The sequence below is a fragment of the Papio anubis genome, chromosome 7 (genome assembly GCF_008728515.1).
Source record: "Papio anubis isolate 15944 chromosome 7, Panubis1.0, whole genome shotgun sequence".
NCBI lineage: Eukaryota > Metazoa > Chordata > Mammalia > Primates > Cercopithecidae > Papio > Papio anubis.
Genome location: NC_044982.1, coordinates 102768331 through 102794656, shown reverse-complemented (window position 1 = coordinate 102794656; position 26326 = coordinate 102768331). Strand labels below are relative to the sequence as shown.

Below are 26326 nucleotides of genomic sequence, written 5' to 3'. Positions count from 1 at the left end.
TGCATTTATTATAACCTAAAAGAGCAGAGGGTAACCTTTATATGTCTCTGGAGGTGAGATAATCTCACTCCCCTGCCACAGTCTCCTATGGCTCACACACTGTTCTTTCCAGGGGGCCTGAGGTGGGGGAAAGCAAGAGGCTGCTTTTGCAGTTGTTAAAGAATACCTTTCTTTTTCTTTTTCTTAAAAATATTCTTACAAAAGCAATGTTCTATTCAGCCTGCCATTATGCTAAAAGCTTTTCCTTGGAAGACAATAGCTGTTCTCAGAAAAAAGATTTACATGGGGTCCCGAGGGTGTAATGAGCTACCACGTGGCACCTGCCTCAGGTTGGGCATTGTCACTTGTAAGTGGTTTTAAATTAGAAAGGAGTGGAAAAATACACAGTTACAGAATTCCCCTTTTGGCTTCTTTGCAAATCATTTTCCACTCTCTCTGGCCTTTGTCTTTCTGAGCCTCCTGATCAGGTGTGAAGAACAGAGCTTTCCACTGGGGAGAGCTGGAAGTGACAACAGTGGTTGGTCCCAGGAAAACAGAAACTCAGGTGAACTGCAAAACTCTCAACTCCGGACATTTCTGTTTTTGTACCTCCAAGAGGCATGTGGGGACAAGTATCACTATGGGATTACTGAATTTTAGAGCTTAACAATCCATAAAGACTACTATCGAGTCCTGATGTCTCAATTGCTGGTGAGAGATTGGGCTGAGGGACTTGAGCTGAACTATCTAGGTAACCTGTCTAGTTGGTGGCAGAGGTAGTTCTAGACCTCAGCCTCTTGTCTCTTGGCAATCTTTTTTTTTTTTTTTTTTTTTTTCTGGAAAGTGATGCTTTTGACAAATAGTACAGTTTAAAAAAATTAGATACAAAAGCATAATGACTTCTGTCCATGGAAATCTTTAATAAAAGGAGTTAGAGAAACTGAACTGTGCCCTTTTCTTGCCTTTTCTTACCTTGGGATTTCCATGTTTTCAGGCAACTAGGGCTGAAGATATTAGGAATACATAGATAAGTATTATTTAGTCTTTGTCATTGAGGTACTCATAATCTACAGAGTGTGCGTGTGTGTGTGTGTGTCATGTTAAACAGGTCATTATAATACAGAAAGTTTTAACAGAACAGGGGTGAAACTAAGTTCAGCGGAAGCACAGAGAAGAGAGGATGTATCTTCATGGTGAAATCAAAGGGGGACTTTTACTCACCATGGCCACCTGTATAAACTCCACGTGCTTGGTGGTCTTGTATTGACACAGCTTTGCTTTCAAAGAAAGCTCAGTTGGCAATCCAAAAACTATTTGAATAACAGTATGACTCTTTCTTGAGAATACATGGAAAGTAAAATATATAAAACACATCAAAACTATCTTAAATTTGTTTTTCTTCATTTTTCTCACTGTTGTTGATCTGCCTGCACATAAATAGTGACTCACCATAATCTTACCCTCTTCAGACACAAACCCTCAAACTGTATGACATCAAGAATGGTTGAATATCTCCTTTCTGCTTTCCACTTTGGCCAAGTTACTCTAATAATAAGAGGGCAGGAATCCTTCCTCCTTCCAAGGCTGGTTGAAGTGGGTGGGAAAGACTGTGAAACCTTAAAGGTAGTTGAATAGCTTGGCTTACACCCTATCATGTAAATATTTTATTCTTATACAGTTTTACATAATATCATTTGGTCCTTATAATTACCTTATGAATTAAGAATGACAATAATTGTTACACCTGTTTTATGGATGATAAAAATTGAGATTCAGTGTCAATGCCATTGATTTACACTTTGAAGTCAGACTTCTATATGCAGAGAAATGGGGACAATGTCTTTTCAAGTAGAAACATAGCATATGCAGAAGCAAGGAGACCTGGATATGGCGCTTTGAAAATTTCAGGGTGACAGGGTGTGGTGGCTAACACCTGCAATCCCAGCACTTTGGGAGGCTGAGGTGGGTGGATCATTTGAGGTCAGGAGTTCAAGACCAGCCTGGCCAACATGGTGAAACCCCGTCTCTACTAAAAATACAAAAAAAAAAAATAGGCCGGGTGTGGTGGCGCACCTGTACTCCCAGTTACTCAGGAGGCTGAGGTAGGAGAATTGCTTGAACCCAGGAGGTGGAGGTTACAGTGAGCCAAGATTGTGCCACTGCACTCCAGCCCGGGTGACAGAGTGGGACCCTGTCTCAAAAAAAAAAAAAAAATCTCAGGGTGCAGGACTACAGAATTGTGGATTGAGTATGGGGACAGCAGATAAAGTGGGAAAAGTAAGTTGGGCTAAATGATAGGTGGCCTTCTTTTTCATGTTAAAAAGTTTTTATTGAAGACAATTATGATCTAATAGGATGTTATTAAAAGCAGAGAAATGACAAGATCAGATTTGTTTCAGAGGAAGTTTTGTGGCAGTAATGTAGAGGAAAGTTTGGGGTAAGGAGGATAGTGGTGTCATGGAGTACAGCACAGAGGAATTCTTAAGCATTTACATCTTTATTTTTTAATTTATTTATTTTTATTTTTTATTTTTTATTTTTTTTTATTATACTGTAAGTTCTAGGGTACATGTGCATAACGTGCAGGTTTGTTACATATGTAGCGTGCCATGTTGCTGTACACCCCATCAGCTTCGTCAGCACCCATCAGCTCCGTCATTTACATCGGGTATAACTCCCAATGCAATCCCTCCCCTCCCCTCCCCGCACCTCCCGTGATGGAGGCCCCAGTGTGATGTTCCCCCCTCGAGTCCAAGTGATCTCATTATTCAGTTCCCCACCTATGAGTGAGAACATGCAGTGTTTGGTTTTCTGTTCTTTAGATGGTTTGCTGAGAATGATGGTTTCCAGCTGCATCCATGTCCTACAAGGACACAAACTCATCCTTTTCATGGCTGCATGAGTATTCCGCCGGGTGTATATGTGCCGCGACTTTCTCCAGTCTGTCACTGATGGACATTTGGAGTTGATTCCCAAGTCTCTTTGCTATTGTGAATAGTGCCACAGCGACAACGACGGTAGGCCAGACGACAGGACGTCGTTTGGAATCCTTGAGGAATGCATATACTGGAAATTTTCCATAATGGTTGAACTAGTTTACAATCCACCAGCAGTGTAGAAGTGTTTCTATTTCTCCATCCTCTCCAGCACCTGTTGTTTCCTGACTTTTTAATGATTGCCATTCTAACTGGAGTGAGATGGTATCTCATTGTGGTTTGATTGCATTTCTCTGATGGCCAGTGATGCTGAACATTTTTTTACTCATGTGTCTGGCTGTATGAATATCCTCTTTTGAGAAATGTCTATTCCATATCCTTTGCCCACTTTTGATGGGGTTGTTTGTTTTTTCTTGTAAATTTGTTTGAGTTCTTTATAGGTTCACGGATAATAGCCCTTTGTCTGATAAGTAGATTGCAAATTTTTCTCTCCCATTCATAGCCAGGTTGCCTGTTCACTCTGATGGTAGTTTCTTTTGCTGTGCAGAAGCTCTTTAGTTTAATTAGATCCCATTTTGTCAATTTTGGTTTTGTTGCGTTGCTTTTGGTGTTTTAGACATGAAGTCCTTGCCCATGCCTATGTCCTGAATGGTATTACCTAGGTTTTCCTTTAGGGTTTTATGGTAATGGAGTCTAACAGTCTCTAATCCATCTTGAATTAATTTTTGTATAAGGAGTAAGGAAAAGGATCCAGTTTCAGCTTTCTACTTATGGCTAGCCAATTACCCAGCACCATTTATTAAATAGGGAATCCTTGCCCCATTTCTTGTTTTTTCTCAGGTTTATCAAAGATCAGATGGCATGTAGATGTGTGGTATTATTTCTGAGGACTCTGTTCTGTTCCATTAGTCTATATCTGTTTTGGTACCAGTACCATGCTGTTTTAGTTACCTGTAGCCTTGTAGTATAATAGTTTGAAGTCAGGCAGTGTGATGCCTCCAGCTTTGTTCTTTTTGACTTAGGATTGTCTTGGAGATGCGGGCTCTTTTTTGGTTTATATGAACTTTAAAGCAGTTTTTCCAATTCTGTGAAGAAACTCATTGTAGCTTGATGGGATGGCATTGAATCATAAATAACCTTGGGCCAGTATGTCCATTTTTTCACGATAATGATTCTTCTATCCATGAGCATGGTATGTTCTTCCATTTGTTTATGTCCTCTTTTATTTCACTGAGCAGTGGTTTGTAGTTCTCCTTGAAGAGATCCTTTACATCCCTTGTAAGTTGGATTCCTAAGGTATTTTATTCTCTTTGAAGCAATTGTGAATGGGAAGTTCATTCCTGATTTGGCTCTCTGTTTGTCTGTTACTGGTTATAAGAATGCTTGTGATTTTTGCAGATTGATTTTGTATCCTGAGACTTTAACAGAAGTTTCTTATCAGCTTAAGGAGATTTTGGGCTGAGATAATGGGGTTTTCTAAATATACAATCATGTCATCTGCAAGGGACAATTTGACTTCTTCTTTTTCCTAACTGAATACCCTTGATTTCTTTCTCTTGCCTGATTGCCCTAGCCAGAACTTCCAACACTATATTTGAATAGAATTGGTGAGAGAGGGCATCCCTGTCTTGTACCAGTTTTTCCAAGGAATGGCAGTTTTGCCCATTCAGTAAAAGATGGCGTAGGGCTGTCATAAATAAGCTCTTATGATTTTTTGAGATCGTTCATCAATGCGAATTTATTGAGAGTTTTGGCATGAAGGGCTGTTGAATTTTGTCAAAGGAGTCTTTTCTGCATCTAATGAGATAATCATGTGGTTCTTGTCTTTGGTTCTGTTTATATGCTGGATTATGTTTCTTGATTTCATTATGTTGAACCAGCCTTGCATCAGGGATGGAGCCCACTTGATCATGGTGGATAAGCTTTTTGATGTGCTGCTTTGGATCCGGTTTGCTAGTATTTTTATTGAGGATTTTTGCATCAATGGCTTCATCAGGATATTGGTCTAATTCTTTTTTTGTTATTAATCTCTGCCAGGCTTTGGTATCAGGATGATGTTGGCGTCATAAAATGAGTTAGGAGGTTCCTCTTTTTCTATTGATTGGAATAGTTTCAGAAGGAATGGTACCAGCTCCTCCTTGTACTTCTGGTAGAATTCAGCACAATAATCCATCTGGTCCTGGACTTTTTTATTTGGTAGGCTATTAATTATTGCCTCAATTTCAGAGCCTGATATTGGTCTATTCAGAGATTCAGCTTCTTCCTGGTTTAGTCTTGGGAGAGAGTGTAAGTGTCAGGAAATTATCCATTTCTTCTAGATTTTCCTGGTTTATTTAGCGTAGAGGTGTTTATAGTATTCTCTGATGGTAGTTTGGCATTTCTGTGAGATTCGTGATGATATCCCCTTTATCATTTTTATTGTGTCTATTAGATTCTTCTCTCTTTTTCTTATTAGTCTTGCTAAGCGGTCTCTCAATTTTGTTGATCTTTCAAAAAACCAGCTCCTGGATTCAGTGATTTTTTTGGAGGGTTTTGTGTCTCTATCTCCTTCAGTTCTGCTCTGATGTTAGTTATTTCTTGCCTTCTGCTAGCTTTTGAATGTGTTTGCTCTTGCTTCTCTAGTTATTTTAATTGTGATGTTAAGAGTGTCAATTTTATATCTTTCAGCTTTCTCTTGTGGGCATTTAGTGCTATAAATTTCCCTCTACACATTGCTTTAAATGTGTGTCTAGAGATTCTGGTATGTTGTATCTTTGGTCTCATTGGTTTTCAAAGAACATCTTTATTTCTGCCTTCATTTCATTGTGCAGTAGTCATTCAGAACCCAGGTTATTCTCATTTTCCATACCAGTTGAGTGGTTTTGTTTGAGTTTCTTAGTCCTGTGAGTTCTAGTTTAGTTGCACTGTGGTCCTGAGACAGTTTGTTATAATTTCTGTTCTTGTACATTTGCTGAGGAGTGCTTTACTTCAATTGCATGGGTCAATTTTAGATAGAGATGTGATGTGGTGCTGAGAAGAATGTATATTCTGTTGATTTGGAGTTCTGTAGATATGTATTAGGTCTGCTTGCTGAGATGAGGCTCAATTCCTGGATATCCTTGTTAACTTTCTGTCTCATTGATCTGTCCTGAATGTTGACGGTGGGGTGTTGAAGTCTGCCATTATTATTATTGTATGAATACAAGTCTCTTTGTAAGTCTCTAGGCTTGCTTTATGAATCCTGGGTGCTCCTGTATTGGGTGCATATATATTTAGGATAGTTAGCTTTTTCCTGTTGAATTGATCCCTTTACCATTATGTAATGGCCTTCTTTGTCTCTTTTGATCTTTGATGGTTTAAAGTCTGTTTTATCAGAGACTAGTATTGCAACCGCTGCTTTTTTGTTCTCCATTTTGGGTAGATCTTCCTCCATCCCTTTATTTGAGCCTATGTATGTCTCTGCATGTGGATGGGTCTCCTGAATACAGCAGACTGATGAGTCCTGACTCTTTATTCCGGTTTGCCAGTCTGTGTCTTTTAATTGGAGCATTTAGTCCATTTTACATTTGAGTTAAGTTGTTATGTGTAGGGCAGTCCTGCCATTATGATGATAACTGGTTATTTTGCTTTCGTTAGTTGATGCAGTTTTCTTCCTAGCCTCGATGGTCTTTACATTTGGCATGTTTTGCAATGGCTGCAATTGCCGGTTGTTCCTTTCATGTTTAGTGCTTAGCTGCATCGAGGTCTCTTGTAAGGCAGGCCTGTGGTGACAAAATCTCTAAGCATTTGCTTATCTGTAAGGATTTTATTTCTCTTTTCCTTATGGAAACTTAGTTTGGCTTGATAGCAAATTCTGGGTTTAAAATTCTTTTCTTTAAGAATGTTGAATATTAGCTTTACTCTTTTCTGGCTTGTAGAATTCTGCGAGATCTGCTATTAGTCTGATGGGCTTCCCTTTGTGTGTAACCCGACCTTTCTCTCTGGCTGCCCATAAGATTTTTTCCTTCATTTCAACTTTGTTGAATCACAGCGGTATATTATGTGGAGTTGCTCTTCTCGAGGAGTATCTTGGTGGTGTTTTCTGTATTTCCTGGATTTGAATGTTGGCCCTGCCCTACTAGGTTGGGAAGTTTTCCTGGTTGATCTGAAGAGTGTTTTTCCAACTTGGTTCCATTTCCCCCCTCACTTTCCAGGCACCCCAATCAAACGTGGGTTTGGTCTTTTTTACATAATCCCATACTTCTTGCAGGCTTTGTTCATTTCTTTTTCTTCTTTTTTCTTTAGATTTCTCTTCTGCGCTTCATTTTCATTCATTGATCCTGTCGTGATAGTCCAGTTGATTGAGTCCCGGTTACCTGGCTTGTGCATTTTGTCACTTTGTTTCGTGTTATGGTTTTCATCTCTGTCTGTTGAACATGGCCTGCTCTGCATTAATTATTCTGGTTATCAATGCTTTCACTCCTTTTTCAAGATTACCCCCAGTTTCTTTCGCGTAGATGCGTAATTCCTCTTTTAGCTCTGAGAAGTTTGATGGACTGAAGCCTTCTTCTCTCATCTTGTCAAAGTCATTCTCCGTCCAGCATTGCTGGCGATGAGCTGCGTTCCTTTGGAGGGGGAGAAGTGCTCTTATTTTTTGAATTTCCAGCTTTTCTGCCCTGCTTTTTCCCCATCTTTGTGGTTTTATCTGTCTCTGGTCTTTGATGATGGTGACGTACTGATGGGGTTTTGGTGTGGGTGTCCTTCCTGTTTGTTAGTTTTCCTTCTAACAGTCAGGACCCTCAGCTGTAGGTCTGTTGGAGATTGCTTGAGGTCCACTCCAGACCCTGTTTGCCTGGGTATCAGCAGCAGAGGCTGCAGAAGATAGAATACTGCTGAACAGCGAGTGTACCTGTCTGATTCTTGCTTTGGAAGCTTCCTCTCAGGGGTGTACTCCACTGTGTGAGGTGTGGGGTGTCGGTCTGCACCTAGTGGAGGATGTCTCCCAGTTAGGCTACTCAGGGGTCAGGGACCCACATGAGCAGGGAGTCTGTCCCTTCTCAGATCTCAACCTCCATGTTGGGAGATCCACCGCTCTTTTCAAAGCTGTCAGACAGAGTCATTTGCGTCTGCAGAGGTTTCTGCTGCTTTTGTTGTTGTTGTTGTTGTTGTTTAGCTGTGCCTTGTCCCCAGAGGTGGAGTCTACAGAGACTGGCAGGCCACCTTGAACTGCTGTGAGCTCCACTGAGTTCGATCTTCCCAGGGCTTTGTTTACCTACTTAAGCCTCAGCAATGGTGGGCGCCCCTCCCCCTGCCTCGCTGCTGCCTTGTGGTTAGATCGCAGAGTGCTGTGCTAGTAATGAGGAAGGCTCTGTGGGCTGTGCTAGTAATGAGGAAGGCTCCGTGGGCGTGGGACTCTCCCGGCCAGGTGTGGGATATAATCTCGTGTTGTGCCCGTTTGCTTAAAGCACGGTATTGGGGTGGGAGTTACCCGATTTTCCAGGTGTTGTGTGTCTTAGTTCCCCTGGCTAGGAAAAGGGATTCTGTTCCCCCTTGCGCTTCCCAGGTGAGGCAATGCCTCGCCCTGCTTCAGCTTTGGCTAGTCAGGCTGCAACAGCTGACCAGCACCTATTGTCCGGCACTCCCCAGTGAGATGAACCCAGTACCTCAGTTGATAATGCAGAAATCACCTGTCTTCTGTGTTGCCCACGCTGGGAGCTGGAGACTGGAGCTGTTCATATTCGACCATCTTGCATTTACATCTTAGACTTAGAATTACTGGGGTTCAAATATTTGTTCTGCCATTAGTTAGCTTTGTGACCTTGGAAAAGATGATTAAACACTTTGTGCCTTGGTTTCCCCATATATGAGTTGTGGATAATAGTCCTTTTTCACAGAGCAATTTGAAGATTGTAAAGGGCTTAGAAGGGTATCTCCCACATAGTGAGTGTTCAAGAAATACTAGCAGTTGTTGGTCAACTATGTGGGTGATGAGGTTTCAAAGGAAGATAGGTCTAGGGAAATGGGAGGGAGGGGCCTAAATTTAAGAGATGTGTCTCAGAAGTGAGAGGTCCTTGGTGACTGGCTGAGAGTAGTGATGAAGGGTAGGGAGTTGAAATATTAATATTTCCACTTTGGTTGGTCGGTGGATAGTTGAATACCAACAAAGAATGTATGAAAAAGAGTAAGACTGTTGTGGGGGGATAATGAGTTTGGTTTTGGAAATATACATTTTCAGAGGCCTGAAAATTATATAAGAACTAAGGCTAAACATAATTATAAAGCCAATATGCTATAAAATATAATCTATTTTAGAGAGAAATAAAACAAATTTTGTACTACAAATTTTCTCAATTAGCAAGGATATCAGAGTTAACTCTATGCAGTTATTACAGCAGAAACATGTAATATATTTCAACAGAATCAACCCCAGAAAGTTCTGTTCTACAAATTTGTTCATGTGATATAATGATTTACATATTTTAAGATCATTAACTATTTACAAAACATTTACATATGACTAATACCTCACAACAGCCCTGTGAGGTAAGAAAAAAGAAAGAATTGGATTTATTATCTCCATGTTTAGATGTTGAAATTGAGACCTGAGAAAGACATATAATAAGTAGGAGGTAGAGCTTGGATTTTAACCAAATCTGAATTCTAAACCCTGTAATTGTAACTCTTGTGCTGACTGCCTCTTTCAGCTGTGCAATAATGAGGGAAAATCCTTTACCTTCAAGATACAATCACCCATATGTCAGAATAATTGTTTACACTACAAGTAATATGTTCTAGCTTCTCCAATGGTCATTTAAACACTAATAACCCTTATAATTGTAGTAAAATCTAAGTATTACTGCCTCTACAATACTCTGCATTCCTTTCCCACCCATATCTAAAATGCTTCAACCCTGTGTATTGAACACAGCAACCTAACCACTTCCACTGGGTCTCTGTATTTGCTGTTTCCTCTATGTCTAACACTTTTTCTCCATAGCTTTGCATGATTGATTTCTCCTTGTCATATAGTATCCATGCCCATGTCACGGAAGTCTTCCTGGATCATATCTAATGTTGTTCCCCTACTCCGAATCTCTTTATCACATGACCTTGCTATTTTTTTCTTCATTGCCTCTATGACTGAGCTCCATGAAAGCACAGACTATATGCTGTACTTTTTTTCTATTGTATGTCTTCAAACTAACACAGTCTCTGCACAAAGCAGGTGCACAACACATGTTTATTCAACAAGTAAGCGAAATCCCTGAACCTGTTCTTGCTTCTAGTCACCATGTAGGACCTTTAACCTCTCTTGAAAAGTTACCTCTTACCCGGTTATTTCTTGGGTCCCCAAGGGTAGCCACAAATGTGCTCATAAAGCAGCTATTGGCTATGGTCTCCACATCACTTCACTTTTTCCCTGAAGCTTGGACTTCTCTTGGTAGTTGTTTGTTGTCCTTGCAGTTTCGAAAAGGACTTTTGCCATTGCTGTGTTTTCAGAGAGTTACTGGATTCCATATAAAGGTAGAGGAATAGCCCTCTCTAAAACTGTGCCACACATCCACACTACCCCAAGTGGTATGAGTCTCCCCACGTTTCTGGTGAAAACAGCTCCATCACCACAGGCTGGATGAGGATGAGATGAACCCCATGCCTCCAAGGTTCAGACGCCTTTCTCTTTCAGGATTCTTATACCCAAGGCATAAAAACACAACCAGTGTTTCTCCTTCAGGATCCTTGCACCTAAGGCAGAAAAACACAACTGATTTGTCTTCCATACTTATTAACACATGTCCTGCATGTCCTGAGGACTGGGTAATTAGCAACCTTGTCAGTTCCCCAAACTCAGGATAGAAGGCTGTGCTAGCCAGGCATGACCATGAGTTTGCTATTAAAATTCCCAATAAAATATGTGGTTTTCATAAAACAAAACAATACAATTTATTGTTCATGGATATTTACATGTGTAGAAAAAGTATAAAACCATGCTGAACAAAAACTACCACCAGATTCAAGACAGTGATTCCATCTGAGGAAGGAGAAAGGGAAAGTGAAATGAAACCTAAATCTCATCTATTGGGGAGTTTGTATTTCTTAAAGAAAAAGAGTTCTAAAGAAAATCTGGAAAAATGTTAATGACTTTAAATATGGGTGTGTGTCATATTATTTTCTGTCTCCAACCATTTTTATATTTCATGTCTAAAATTAAAAAATTAAGCTAAAAAGTGCCAACATGTCATCCTTGTCTAACAAATGTATAAATTAGAGTTAGAAATATGAAAATAACTCCGCATTCCTCCTATTACTACTCCTCAGACAATTACTGTTAATAGTTTTAAATTTATCCTTTAATATACAGATGCATGCACACACACATGCACACTCACACACTGACGCATGAATACATATGTGCAGAGCCTTGATATTTAGGTAAAATGTACTTAAATTGGCCTTCTTGACAATTGAAGTCTGTGACTTCATTTGGAAGTCCAAATCTCTTTTCCTATTAATCTGAGACTCAACACCCTCACCAGATCCTGTGCTACCACTTTACACTCCCACAAAGTATAAGAGATTATTTTCCTTCATGGCTCAGTCAACAATTTTATTTGTGTTCTGCATTTTTATACTTACTAGTTATTTATTTATTTATTTATTTGAGACAGAGTCTTGCTCTGTCGCCAGGCTGGAGTGCAGTGGTGTGGTCTTGGCTCACTGCCTTCTGGGTTCAAGCAAGTCTCCTGCCTCAGCCTCGCAAGTAGCTGGGATTACAAGCATGCACCACCATGCTCAGCTAATTTTTGTATTTTTAGTAGAGACGGGGTTTTACTATGTTGGCCAGGCTGGTCTTGAACTCCTGACCTTGTGATCCACCCGCCTTGGCCTCCCAAAGTGCTGGGATTACAGGCGTGAGTCACCGTGCCTGGCCCTTTAATTTTTCTTAATTTCGTTTTTTTTGTTTTTAAAATTTTTGGTGGGTACATAGTAGGTGTATATATTTATGGCACACATGAAATGTTTTGATACAGTCATGCAATGTGAAATAAGCACATCATGGACAATGGGATATCTGTCCCCTCAAACATTTATCCTTTGAATTACAAATAATCTAGGGTACATTATTTATTTAAAATATACAATTAAGTTATTATTGACTATAGTCACCCCATTGGGATATCAAATAGTAGGTTTTATTCTCTCTATTTTTTTTTTTTTGCCCATTAACCATCTCAACCTCCCCCTGTGACCCTCTACTGCCTTCTAAGCCTCTGGTGACTATCCTTCTACTCTTTATCTCCATGAGTTCAATTGATTTGATTTTTAGATCCCACAATTAAGTGAGAACATGCAATATTTATCTTTCTGTGTCTGGCTTATTTCATTTAACATAATGATCTCCAGTTCTATCCATGTTTTTGCAAATGACTGAATCTCATTCTTTTTTATGGCTGAATAATACTCCATTGTGTATATGTAACCACATTTTCTTTATCCATTCATGTGTTGAGGGACACTTAGATTGCTTTCAGATCTTAGCTACTATAAAAACAGTGCTGCAATGAACATAGGAGTGCAACTATCTCTTTGATATACTGATTTCCTTTCTTTTGAGTATATATCCAGCAGTGGGATTGCTGGATCATATGGTAGCTCAATTTTTAGTCTTTTGAGGAACCTTCAAACTGTTTTCCATAGTGGTTGTACTAATTTACATTCCCACAACAGTGTACAAGGGTCCCCTTTTCTCCACATCCTCACCAGCATTTGTTATTTACTGTCTTTTGGATAAAAGCCATTTTAACTGGAGTAAGATGATCTCTCATTGTGGTTTTGATTTGCATTTCTTTGATGATCACTGATGCTGAGCACCTTTTCCTGTATCTGTTTGCCATTTGTATGTCTTCTTTTGAGAAATGTCTATTTAAATCTTTTGCTCATTTTTTGATCGGATTATTCAATTTTTTCCTATAGAGTTGTTTAAGCTCTTTATATCTTCTGGCTATTAATTCTTTGTCAGAGGGGAGTTTTAAAAAATCTTAAGTCTTTTGCCCCCCTCTAAAAAGAACCCACCATTTTAGTGTTATTTTAATTTGTATTGTTGGGGGCATGACTCAGGTGGTCCACATTTTAAAATGTTTGTTATTTTCATTTATTCCTTTTAAATTGTTTATTTTTAAAATCATTTGTCTGATTTGTCTATTATGTTAGAAGATTTGTTGTTCTATAAATGATTTATGAGGAGCTCTTTGAATATTAGGAATATTATTCTTTGTTAAACATGGATTCATTCATTTAGCAAAGATTTATTGATTATTGATCATTTTACTAAATATGGGAACATTTTCTCCCTCTCACCTCTTTTTAAATTTGTTAGGTTTTTTTGCTTAATTTTCATGGAATCTAATAGTCTACTTTTTACACTTGTGAGCATAATGTGTTAGGAAAAATGTTTCCCATTTTACAGGTGATGAAAGTAAGACATAGGGAATAAAAGTGATGTGTGTGGTTGCATAGCTATTAAATATGGAGTGAGAAATCAGAATTTAGGTCTTCTCTTAGCAGCATAGGGTGGTGTGTGCCTGTAGTCCCAACCATTTGAGAGGCTGAGGTGGGAGATCATTTTGGGCCTAGGAATTTGAGTCTAGTCTGTACAGTATAGTGAGATCCTGTCTTAAAAAAAAATTAGGTCTTTTCTAATCAGACAAATAGTTTTGTTTTTAGTATCTTATAAAATAATTTATGTAACACATAGACCTAGATTAAAAAACAATAATAAAATGGACATCTATGTATATACAATCCAATTTAAGAAATATGACATTTACCTATATTTTAGTTCCCATAACAATTTGCTCAATGGCTTCTACTCTTACTGCCTCAGAGTAACTACCATCCTGAATTCTGTGCTAAATGGTCTTTTGCTATTCTTTATACTTTTAAATCACATATTTATATATCTCTGACAATCTATTGAGTTTGCCCGTTTCGGACTTTATGTAAACAGAAGCATTATATAATTCTATTTATAATTGCTTCTTATTAAATATATTTTAAAGATTAAACTATGTTAACATGTTTGAGTTGACATCTGAGTTACTCATTTTTCATCACTCTATAATGAATTCCTATGTATGAAATTAGGTCAGTTTCTCGCCTAGAATTCTTAAGTTGAAACCCTAACCCCCAATGTGATTGTATTTGAAGTAAGGAAGTAATTAAGGTTAAACAAGGTCATATGGGTGGGGCCCTGATGATATTCGTGTTCTTATAAGAAGAGACACAAGAGAGATTACTCCCTTTCTCTCTGCCACGTGAGGACACCAAGAGAAGGTGTGGCCATCTGCAAGCCAGGAAGAGAGCCCTCTGTAGAACCCGACCTTGCTGGCACTCTGCTATCAGACTTCCAGCTTCCAAAACCGATAAAATAAATTTCTGCTGTTTAAGCCACCCAGTCTATAATATTTCTTCTAGATATTTGATGGTTTTAGGTCTTACATTTATGTTTTAAATTCACTTTGAGTTGATTTTTGTATGTGGTGTAAGATAAGGGATTGATTTCATTCTTCTGCATCTGTATATTTAGTTTTCTCAAAAACGTATATTAAGAGACTGTCCTTTCTCCATTGTGTATTCTTGACACCTGTGTCAAAGATCAATTGACCATACATGCATGGATTTATTTCTGGCTCCTTATTCTGTTCCATTGGTCTGTAAGTCCATTTTTATGACAGTACCTTGCTGAGTTGGTTACTACAGCTTTGCAGTATATTTTAAAATCAGGTATTGTGATGTCTCTAGCTTTGTTCTTTATTTTTCTCAAGATTGTTTTGGCTATTTGGGATCTTTGGTGCTTTCATATGAATTTTAGAATTGTTTTACTTATTTCTGTGAAAAGTATCATTGGAATTTTCATATAGATTGCATTGGGTCTGTAGATTGCTTTGGATAGTATGGCAATTTTAACAATATTCATTATTTTAACCTATGAACATGGGATATCTTTTCATTTATTTGTGTCTTCTTCAATTTATTTTTCAGTGTTTTGTAGTTTTTAGTGTAGAGCTCTTTCACCTCCTTGGTTAAATTTATTCCTCAGTATTTTTCTGTTACCGTAAATAAGATTTTTAAAATTTCCTTTCAAATAGTTTGTTGTCAGTGTATAGAAACACTACTGATTTTCGTATGTTAATTTTGCATTCTGCAACTTTACCAAATTTATTAGTTCTAACGGTTTTTGTGTGAAAGTCTTTAGAGTTTTCTATATGTAAGATCACATCATCTACAAACAGAAAAATTTTTACTTCTTCCTTTCCAATTAGGATGCCTTTTATTTCTTTTTCTTGCCTAATTGGTCTGACTAGGACCACTAGTACTATACTGAATAGAAGTGGTGAGAGTAGGCACCCTTGTCTTGCTCCTGATCTCAGAGGAAAAGCTTTCAGCTTTTTGTCTTTGAGTATGTATTTAGCTGTGGGCTTGTCATATTTGGCTTTTATCATGTTGCAGTAAGTTTCTTCTATAACTAATTTATTGAGAGTATTTTTTTTTATCATGAAAGGATGTTGAATTTTGTGGCATTTTCTGCATCTGTTATAATGACCATATGATTTTTATCCTTCATTTTGTTAAGGTTGTATATCACAATAATATTTATTGTTCATATTGTGTAACACATTTGCATATGTTGAACATCCTTGCAGCCTAGTGATAAATCCCACTTGATCATGGTGTATGATCTTTTAATGTGCTCTTGAATTTTATTTGCTAGTATTCCATTGGGAATTTTTGTATCTATGTTTATCAAATATGTTGGCCTGTAATTTTCTTTTCTTATAATATCCTTATCTAGCTTCAGTAAAGCTAGCCTTGTAAAATTAGCTTGTAAATGTTTTCTTGTCATCAATTTTCTGGGAGGGTTAGAGAAGGACTGGAGTTAATTTTTAAAATATTTGGTAGAATTTAACAGTGAAACCATCAGATCCTGAGCTTCTCTTTGTTGGGAGTTTTTTGACTACGGATTCAATCTGCTTACTTGTTATTGGTCTTCTGTTAACATTTTCTGTTTCTTCATGATTCAGTCTTGGTAGGTGTATGTTTCTAGGAATTTATTCATTTCTTTGGGTTATCTAAAATGTTGCCACATAATTGTTCATAGTAGTCTCTTATGATCCTTTGTATTTCTGTGGTATCAGTTGTAATGCCTCTTGTTTAGAATTTTATTTAAACCTCCTCTCTTTTTATCTTACTTAGTTTAGCTAAAGGTTTGTCAATTTTAGGCAACTCTTAATTTCATTGATCCAAAAATTATTGGTGGGCATTTGGCATGATCCACAGGCAGACTTCCTGTTGGAGTCCTTGGGCAGGTGGCTAGTTCCAGGGTCAGCAGGTGAGTGGGTCTGTGCCTGGATTCACTGAGGGGACCCTGAAGCTAGGATCTGCTGGGGGTGGCCCTGAATCTTAGGTCTCCAAGGGTCAGCCTGGTGCAGGGGGCCCCTGGGGTGGACCTGTTCACTCGATCTCCGGGGACTGGCTTGGAGCCTGTGTTCTCAGGGGCTGAACACCTTTACTGAGGCAGAGTTGGACTGTGGGTCCGCTGAGGCATGGAGCCGTGAGGGCCAGCCTAAAGCCTGGGGCTACAGAAGCTGGCCTGGCAAAAGCATTTGTATTTGCTTCTGTTAGTCAACTGAGAGTGCTAGCAAACTGGGATGACCATATTTTCTACTATGGATTTTTGGGATCACATGTGGATCAGAAATTCAAACGTATATGAAGATTTGCTTATCATTATAAATTCCTAGGGAAAATTTGACATAAAAACTGTTCCTGCTTTCCCCTTCTGTGAATTAAGAGTAAAGACCTTTGGGCACTTGGCTTTATGCAGGGCTTTCCTACTAGATGCCCTGCCATGGGTGAGCTCCATGCTTCACTCCTGGTTCCCTGTGTCCCGTGCAGCCTTCAAAGCAGAAGCTCAAGGTCTCTAAGGCTTGGTTGAAACCTTTAGGGGGAGAAACATGCTTTGATGCTTGCTTATTTTCCAAGTTTTCTTTTTGTTTCACTTTGTTCTTGGCACTTACAGATTTATTCTTTCAGACCAATTCAGCAATACATCAAAAATGACTTTTGAAAAAAAAGTCAACATTTTTGTTGTTTCCTTTGGCAGATTGTTCAGAATATTTAGTCTATTATTCTGCGAAAAATGAAAGTTCTTACCCCCTTGATCTTTCCACTTTACATGCTACTTTTTTCCATTAGAAAGAAAAATGAAAGTCTATTTTTTGTTTGCTATAATGGATAATATGAATTTAAAAGTCTGTTTGTAATTTGAAATAGCATATCTGCTATTCTATGTTTAGAATTGACATTATTCCTGCTGAAAACAATATGCTTTCTTTTATGATTTTTGGAATAATTTTTTTTCCTTAGCAGACAGTAAGAATTTTAGTGAAGAAATATTTTGGAGTTTCTGAATTAAGATTCCAACCAAAACCTGGATTTTCTCCAGGGTTTCTTGCCTATTTTTTTTTTGACATCATGAATATCAACAGAACAGTGTGATTTTTATTTTTATTTTTTTGCTGTAAGATGACTAATTTACCCAGAGGCACCTCCTGTGTGTGATTTTAGTCACCTGTATCCAACGTCAACACCAGAAACCTCAAAAAGACGAATTATTTGATACACCACACCCAGCAGTTCTGATCTGTGAAGCTTGCTTGAGGTACCTTCAGCTGCGGAAGGAGCTTATTCCCTTGCAGCTGGTGGAAATTCTCTCAGTCCCAAGATGGAACTTCTAAATTGTAACGTATAGGGCGGGTGTAATTAGAATAATTGGGACAGTGAATAATTCTCAGCATAGCTGATCGATGTTCTCCACGCTCTCAGAAATCAGGATAGAGTGATGTAGTAGAACCCAGAGATGAATCCAGCTATTTTTCCACAATGAATGTTCATGATCTGGTGGGATTCTTCATTTCTCTGTTAGCGATGAGTGATTATGGCCACAGGGACTTCCGCCTACCCCAAAACAAAATTTAGTCACATTCAAGCCAGATTACAGAATGCTGAGATTATATTGTACTACCACTCCTTTCTTCTTGAAAGTAGGGATTGGATTTAGTAGAGGAAAAATGATGTGAATGATGTGGCAATTTCCAATTTGTTGGTGGTGTTTTCCTACTGTCATTCCCCCAAACAAAGTTGTAGAAAGGAAGTTGTTTGGCCAGACAGGCGATTGTCAATAGGAGCCTCTCGAGGCGGTAGCTGGGAGCTCACTTCACTGATTCCCCTCACAAGAGAGATTCAGGAACACAGGTTATGAGCTGAGTCATTGGGCAAATTAACTGCCCCAAATGTGATAATTAAAATGTGTGTCTATGAGCCACCTTGGTAATGATCGAGTGATTGAGTTCTCCCCTTAAGCAACTGTGCGCATTGTTGCCTTTCCCTGTAACAGATGATTGCATTAAGAGCTTGCATGCTGCAGCTCAGAGGGAATTGGTGTTACCCCAGTGTCCTATGTGTATCTTCCCTGCAGCTGATTTCCTGTGGCTCATTGAGCAACGAGTCCAGGTGGCAGCTGTGGATTTTGACATCCCAGAATTTTATAGGGCAAGGGCATTCTCAACATGTAGTGATGCACATCCCGTTAGGAAGTGGCTATTCATGAAACTGACAGGGTAAAGCCCTAATTAGAAAGACCAGCAGGGCTCTCTGTACCCCAGGATGCTTCAACAGAGCTGTCACTGTCTCCCCTCAGGCAGGATCATCGGGCTGAAACGCTGAGCAAAAAACATTTTGTTCAATGTTCAACAAAAATAACTCCCATCATTAGCAACATGACAAGTGAAAGGAGGACCTGCATGTCAAAAGAAAAGGATGTATGCGTTGTTGTAAATAATGAGTGATTCTAAAAACTTTAAGCTGCTGGGGAAGCAGCTTTCAACTTCTGGAAGGTGCTATTGGAAACCCATAGAATAAAATGGATATGCTTCTCTGGTTTTCTGCGGATGGAAGCTTCATTTGAGGTTTTGGGAACACTTTAGTCATGGAAAGAAGTGGGGGACAACTGAATTTGAATCATGGATTATCTCAATATTTTGCAGGACTTATTTCTTTGAGGTCGATTTTCTTCGTCTTTAAAATGGAGGGTTTTAAGTGACTATCTTCTTTGTTTAGGTATATAATGTAGTCTTGTTTACTCAGATTCTGAACTCTTTAGAAAAAAAACGAAAGAATTCCTACGTACAAAATTGCAGTCTAAGCACACTTACGCAAGCAGCATTTATTCCTTATGATTAAAAAGAAATGTAGCCAGATGCTTTGGCAGTTTCTTAAGTTGTTATGAAAAGCAAGAATCCTTATCTTAATTTCTTTTCAATCAATAACGATTTCTAATTCACGATGAAAAGCGAAATAGAAACTGTCTTCCTTTGAAGGAAGCTGTGATGTAATGATTTGCTGGACAACTTACATAGTTTAATTAAGCACTCTGATTAAATCAATATGTATCCAACAGTTCAGTCTGGCAATCAGCTTAATCTCATTAACTGTTGTTCAGACCCCAATAATTGATTAATAATACATTATCATTTATGAATTATTGACTTCAAGTTATTATAATTGTCCCTGCTTTGTTCATAGCACCTGCTGCCACATGTTAATTATGAAATGCTCAAGCACTTTCTTGGAATAACTTTAGAGATAAAGCTGATGGGGTTTTTAATGAAGCAAGATTATCTTTAGTTCAGAGTTGGTCAGAAGAGCTAGGCTTTTTCAACCCTGTATTGTTCATTAAGTGGGAGCAGGCATTTAGCATTTTTAGAGCTGAGGTCCAAAGAATTAGATACAGGGTTGGAAGGCACCCACACACAAGTTAGATGATGAGCCCTACTAAATGAGATGGGTGATATCAGAATCACAAACACGTAGATCCTTGCTGCCAGTGGATTCTGCTTATTGAGGCTATCTGAATGTGTAGTAAACACGTATTATTCCTTCTCTCCCTCCTGGTGCTTATAGTCTATCTTTGAGGTTTGGATATGCTCAAGGGTATCTGGGGAGTCGAGCAGAAGGATCTGACCTCTCCTGGATATAGGTAGGATGGGTAGGAGCTATTCATGGAAATGGCCTTCCTCTCTGAGACAGGCCTTTGGCCAAAGAGGAGTTACCACACCTAAACCAGGATAGCCTATTGCATGCTACTTAATTTGCCTAGTTCTGTTTATTTTTTCTGGCTAGTAAGATCTTGCTTTAGAGTGTCAGCCTGGTCTATGCCGGGGGAGTCAAGACAGGAGCTGGGAATGAATCCACATTAAAAAAGGGCACAGTGTCCCCACGGCCAACCTGGTTATGGCAGCACAGTGAATTCCTGCTTGATATCCAAAAGAAGGATGAAATTTAAGGAGCAGGAACCAATTGGAGAAGTTCCATGGCCCCTTCCTCTATCATGAGTCTCTTTGCACAGACATTTTTGAAGGACCTAGGCTTAATTTTATTGAAGACACCCTGGGAGGCATCATTATCACCACCTCTGGTTCTTAGCCCAAGAGGAACCCTTCACTCAGGAATGAATTGGAGCTCCCACTCGTAACAGCGACTGGCTTTCCTGAGACGTTGCTTCTCTCGTAGGAAGCCCCTTTGATCCTGAGCACCTCACTCAGAAACCAGCCATGTAGGAAGTGAGATCCAACCTTCAGGCTCTGTCTTTTCTTGTTGTGAGTTCCATGGAAAGTCATGTTTTCAAGGGCATGCTTTCTAGGAAATAAGGCATTTTGATAGAGTTGTAAAACATGGGCTTGTCATCAGACTTGGATTGGAAATCTGGATTTTCTGAATTTTGGAAAGTGGCTTAAACTGTCTAAGCTTCAGTTTCCTTGTCTGTAAATAGGGATAATATTCCCACCTTCATAAGGTTGTGGTGAGGATTAATGAGGTAAGGTATATTTTCCTAACACAGCGTAAAGAGAGGGTGCTTGTTAAATACTCATACACATAATCTTTCACTCCACCCACCTTGGTTATTGCAAGCTGAAACGTAATTTCCCATTTTATACAATGCCATTTTAACACCCAGGATAACCTGAAAGGCTTTTGAAGGGTGAAACTCAAATGGATAGGCAAGCTACTGAAATGTAATGTCAAGAGTTCTAGCTCAGGTATAGATTTTGGAGTCACTCTGATCTGCACTTACATTTGGGCTTTCTCTCACAGTAGCTAGGTAGACTTCTAAAGGTATTGACTGTTGGGCAACCTCTTTAAGCCTCAGTTTCATCATCTGTAAAATGAAATACCAGTAGCATTTTCACATATGACTATGGTAAAGCTTTAAAAAATGGTGTGGCCAAGCGTGGTGACTCATGCTTGTAATCCCAGCACTTTGGAAGCCAAGGCAGGCGGATCACAAGGTTAGGAGTTTGAGACCAGCCTGACTAACATAGTGAAACCTTGTCTCTACTAATAGTACAAAAAAAAATTAGCCAAGTGTGGTGGCGGGCACCTGTCTCAGCTATTTGGGAGGCTGAGGCAGAAGAATTCCTTGAACCCAGGAGGCAGAGGTTGTAGCGAGCCGAGACTGCACCACTGCACTCCAGCCTGGGCGACAGAGTGAGACTCTGTCTCAAAAAAAAAAAAAAAAAAGGGATGTATATAAAACACAGTGCTAGGCACACAGTAGATGCTCAATAAAATATTAGTACTCTACTTCCTTTTATTTCACATGGGAATATTATAGCTAGCATTTACCTCCAAAGTGGCACTGGTCAAAGAGAAGGATATAGCCTTTCCCATTTGTAGTTTCAGAAAATACCAGAGGGGAGGAAATAGCAAGCATTACAAAACATCCTACTTCAGCCTAAAGCTCTCAGGAAAAAAACCTTATCTATATTTAGCACACCAAGTTAAAGACTAAAGCACTATCTCATTCATGTTATTCAGATGAATCCAAATGTATCTAATGTTTGTTTGGGCAAATGAATTTCCTTTTATCCCTTACCTATTTCTTTATTCCCAGCTTGTCTACCAAAGATAGACCCATGAAGGATGCCAACAGGGTCCCATTACAGTAGTGTAAAAGGTTTAGAAGAAATTACAGGGGAGAAGTGTCCTGTCTTAATGACTGAAACTCTGTTTCCGAGTTGAAATAAATCCCAACTCATCTTGGAGTGAAAGGCTTTTCCAGAGGCCCCAAATGATTCCTTAGAAGTTTCAGCTGTGCTTGATTCATTTTTTGTTGTATTCCTCCTCTTTCTCTCACATACAGCTTATACTAAAGAACCACACCCACTCATGCTCTGGGTGGACAGGCAAAAGCCGTCAAATGCAGGAGTGAATGGAGTGGGTTTGGAAGCCTGATGGCCCTGACTCTCATGCCTGCTCTGCCACTTGATAATTTGAGCATCTTTCTCCTCCTCTGAGAAGCCCAGAGGTCAGTCATAGTGGAGGTGACCCCACTTCAGAGGATTCAGTAATCAGTGGGTCTCTTGACTTTCTTCAGGCCACCAAAATAATGCTCTTCCTGTCTGACTAGATTTTATCTGTGAGGTGGAGGAGCAGATTCATGGTAAGGAGAAAACGGGTCAGAGGGTCTGAAGATGACAAGACCACATTTTCCATTGCACCCTGACTCTTGTTTTCCTCAGCTGTGCTGATAGCACTCATCTGAGCTCTACTGTGTGAATCTCCATTTGGCCAAGTGACCGTGTGTCCTCCTTTCTGATCTCAGATGAGTACTCGGTCTTAATCCTTGACTTCCTGTTTTTCCCTCAGAGCAGGAGACTGAATCCTGTTAGGCTGAGACAGTCCTGAATGAAGCAGTGCTCTTGTGTAGGATGATTGTGGAAGCTTGTACTAGGACTTTCAGGGCTATGAGCTGTTCTGTGAACAAAAGGAAGACTTCAGTTTCCATGGCTGCCAGTCTAGTATCATCCCCTCTTGCCATATTCCTTCACAGCATTTATAAACATGCAATTGGGTATTTCCTGCCTCTCATCTGTTTACAGCTTCTTCCTCTCCCTCCTTTCTTCCAAAGGGATTTGCATAAAGGCAGGCTATCAGTACTGTTCTTAAAGGAAGTGTCCACAAAACACTTAGAATCAACCTAGTTTCTAGCTCATCTGTTTCCATAGCAACCAATCATGATGTCACAAACAGAGGGGGATGACTTGAGGTGGGAATTAGGTGGCAAGAGAGCAGATGGGCTTTTGTAAAGAAAGAAAGGAAAACAATATCCTCTCCGCATAGAGATTTCTTTGGTAATAAAGAGCAAGGGAGAGATAAATAAAGAAGCAGTGAGAGAAAGGAAGAATCCTTTCCAAACAGCAATAGAGAAATTAGAAGTGAAAATTAGCAACACTTGCCAGCAATGTTTGTTTCCTTTCAGGCAGTATGAATGATGAATCTGTACCACTCCCTTGGAATAATGAACAACATGCACAATGAGGAAATAAAACTTTGGGAGGCTAAAGAATTTGCCAGGGCTGTGAAGCAAGTCACAGACTAGCTTTGGGAGGAGGATTGAGTTGATATTAATGATGAAATACAGCAGGGATTGACAAACTTTTTCTGTAAAGGGCCAGATAGCAAATATTTTAGCCTTTATGTGCCAGATGATCTCGTTTTCAACTACTCAGCTCTGACTTTGTCACATAAAAGCAGGCATAGACAATAAATAAACAAATGGGTATAATTGTGTTCCAAGAAAGTTTTATTTATAAAATAGGAATGGGCCAGATGTGGCCCATGAAATTTTTAAAGTGGAAGATTATAGAATATAAGTTTCACATTTAAATGGAAAGGTCCTTGATGGTTGTATGGACACCAAATGCACTTCCGAGACTTCTGGACCATGGATTATAGTGTCATGAGTAAAAAGAATAGATGGGTACTGAGGTCCCAGTTTCTTCATTTATTCAACAAACTTGATTGTGAATCTGCTTCATGAAATATTCTGGGCATTGGGAATACAGCAGTACACAAATGTCTGTCATCGAAAGTTTTATGTCCTAATTAGCTGTATAGCTTGGACAAATCATTTACCCAAGTCAGTCCCAGCTTTCTCTTTTGGGGATGTACTTTTTTAAAATCATGAGTCATATTACATATACAGAACAATTTATGTAGTACATAAACATAATAAAATAAATACCTGTTTGCCCACTATCCATGTTAACATAAAGTAGAATATTGCCACTAGTGTGTCTCTCCCAGGTCTCATTATCCTTCTCTTCTCTTCAGAATATTTTATTTCCTTTTTTGTCTGTTTTTTGATTTAATCATTTAAATGTTTCATTAAAAAATATATAGCTTAATTTTGCCTATGATGTTTTAAATTATTTGAGCCATAATGTAGTACTATCCTTTGACATATATCTTTTACTCGGTGTTTTTTTTTTTTTTTCCCATTCATCCACACAGATGTGTGTAGCTATTAATAAAGCTTGGGTCCAAAGACCACTAGGGCCAGATGTGTAGTCAAACAATGTCAGAGTTATTAACTGGCTGCAGCAATAGAAAATGGAGAATCACTGAGCCTTTCAAAGGGGAGTTATGGGAGGGTATTTATAAGGTTTGAAGGGTAGAGTTGGTCATGGCTTTTTTTTTTTTTTTTTTTTTTTTTGTCACGGACTGATCAGGATTTGCAAGCCAGGGAGTTGCTGAAATTGTCAATGGGGTTATCTTTAGAATGCACGAATCTATGTAGAGGTCTGTTTGTGGTTTTCTTTTAGGATATATGGATCTGAATGAAGTGGTATTATTATATGGTTTGTGATGTATATTGTAGCTGAGTTGGCCATAGTTTATTTTTCTTGTGAGTCTGGGTGAATTTTATATATGTTGATTAAATTATCAGTTTTCCCTTACAGTCTTGCTACCAGCAAGGGCATTAAAACAAAGAAACAACAAAGAAACAATTTATCACTATAGTTTTTCTTCATTGCTATATAATACTGCATTGTATGAACAGACTGATATTTACTTATCTGATCTACTTTTGATAACATCCGAGTTGTTCCCGAATATTTGCTGTTACAAGGGATGCTGCTATGATGTGATTAAAAGTCTCTCCTAACCGAGTATATACTTAGAAGGGAATAATAGTACCTAGGAATAGGCAGATATTTAACTTTACTAGGGAATACTGCACTGGTTTCTGAAGTCATTATACAAAGTTAACTTCCTGCTAGTTGTGAGTGAGAGTTGCTCTACATCCTGGCTAACTTTCTAATTTTTGCCAGTCTAATGAGTAGTGATGGTATCTCATTGTAGTTTTAGTTGGCATTTCTTTGATAATAAATAAGGTTGAACATTTTCTCAAATGTTTCTTTAGCCCTTTGGATTTCCTCTTTTGTGATGTTTCTGTTCATCCCCTCCTCCCTACCCCCACATTTTGCTATTAGTTTGTCTTTCTCTCACGTTATATATGGAATCCTTCTGGTCACTGACGTATAATACCAGTTCTGACATAAATCATGTTTTTATAGATGTGGGTCTGTTTCTGTTATCTTAGTTCTGATTTGTGTTTTATTTGCCCATCTCTGCCCTCATATCTTACTAGCTTGATGTCTGTCACTGTAAATAAATTCTGATACCTTGTGGGGAAGTCTTGTAGTCTTGTACTTTGTTTTGCCTCTGTGGTAGTTTTTTTTTTTTTTTTTTTTTTTTTTTTTTTTTTTTTAGATGGAGTCTCACTCTGTCACCCAGGCTGAGTGCAATGGCATGATCTTGGTTCACTGCAACCTTTGCCTCCCGGGTTCAAGTGATTCTCCTGCCTCAGCCTCCTGAGTAGCTGGGATTACAGGCACCTGTCACTACGCCTGGCTAATTTTTGTGTTTTTAGTAGAGACAGAGTTTCACCATGTTGGCCAGGCTGGTCTCAAACTCCTGACCTTAGGTGATCTGCCTGCCTTGGCCTCCCAAAGTGCTGGGATTACAGGCATGAACCACCACCCCCGGCCTCTTTGGTAGTATTTTAACTATTCTTGGCCTCTTTCACTTCTAAACGAATTTTGGTATCAGCTTATCTACTTTTAAAACAAAAATACAAAGTGTCTATTAGATTTTTCATTCAGATTTTGTTGAAATGATATGTTTATCAGGGAAAAAATGACATTCCTATGGTATCTAATATTCCTCTCCAAAGTTTTGAGAACATGTTATATTTCCCCATTTAGGTAAGATTCTACAATTGGTTTCATAAAGTTTTATTTATTTATTTTTTGTATAAAGACCTTGCTTTCACATCATATTGTTATTCTTGAATAATTTATATACTTGTGGGCTATTACAAATAATATATTCTTTAATAATTTCTTTCAAAAATGATTGCTACTGGTATAGAAAAATGTGATGGATTTTTCTATATTTATTTTGTATTTTAAAATGGAATACTTTTAAATTTAAAGAATTTTTGCAAAACTTTAGAATTTTTTATGTTGATATATCATTTGAAACTGACA

General features: G+C 38.7%; 1 protein-coding gene and 1 long non-coding RNA gene across 2 annotated transcripts in view; one reads left to right on the top strand and one right to left on the bottom strand.

The window, feature by feature from the left end:
* Positions 1 to 26326, top strand: part of AGBL1 (ATP/GTP binding protein like 1) — an 803745-nt gene that overhangs the window by 228721 nt on the left and 548698 nt on the right. The window lies entirely within an intron of this gene.
* LOC108586790 lies at positions 20567 to 21950 on the bottom strand. The gene is made up of 3 exons (XR_001904545.3): positions 21865 to 21950; positions 21064 to 21147; positions 20567 to 20627 (listed from the first exon to the last, which is right to left on the bottom strand). It is a non-coding gene; the product is annotated as an uncharacterized LOC108586790 (long non-coding RNA).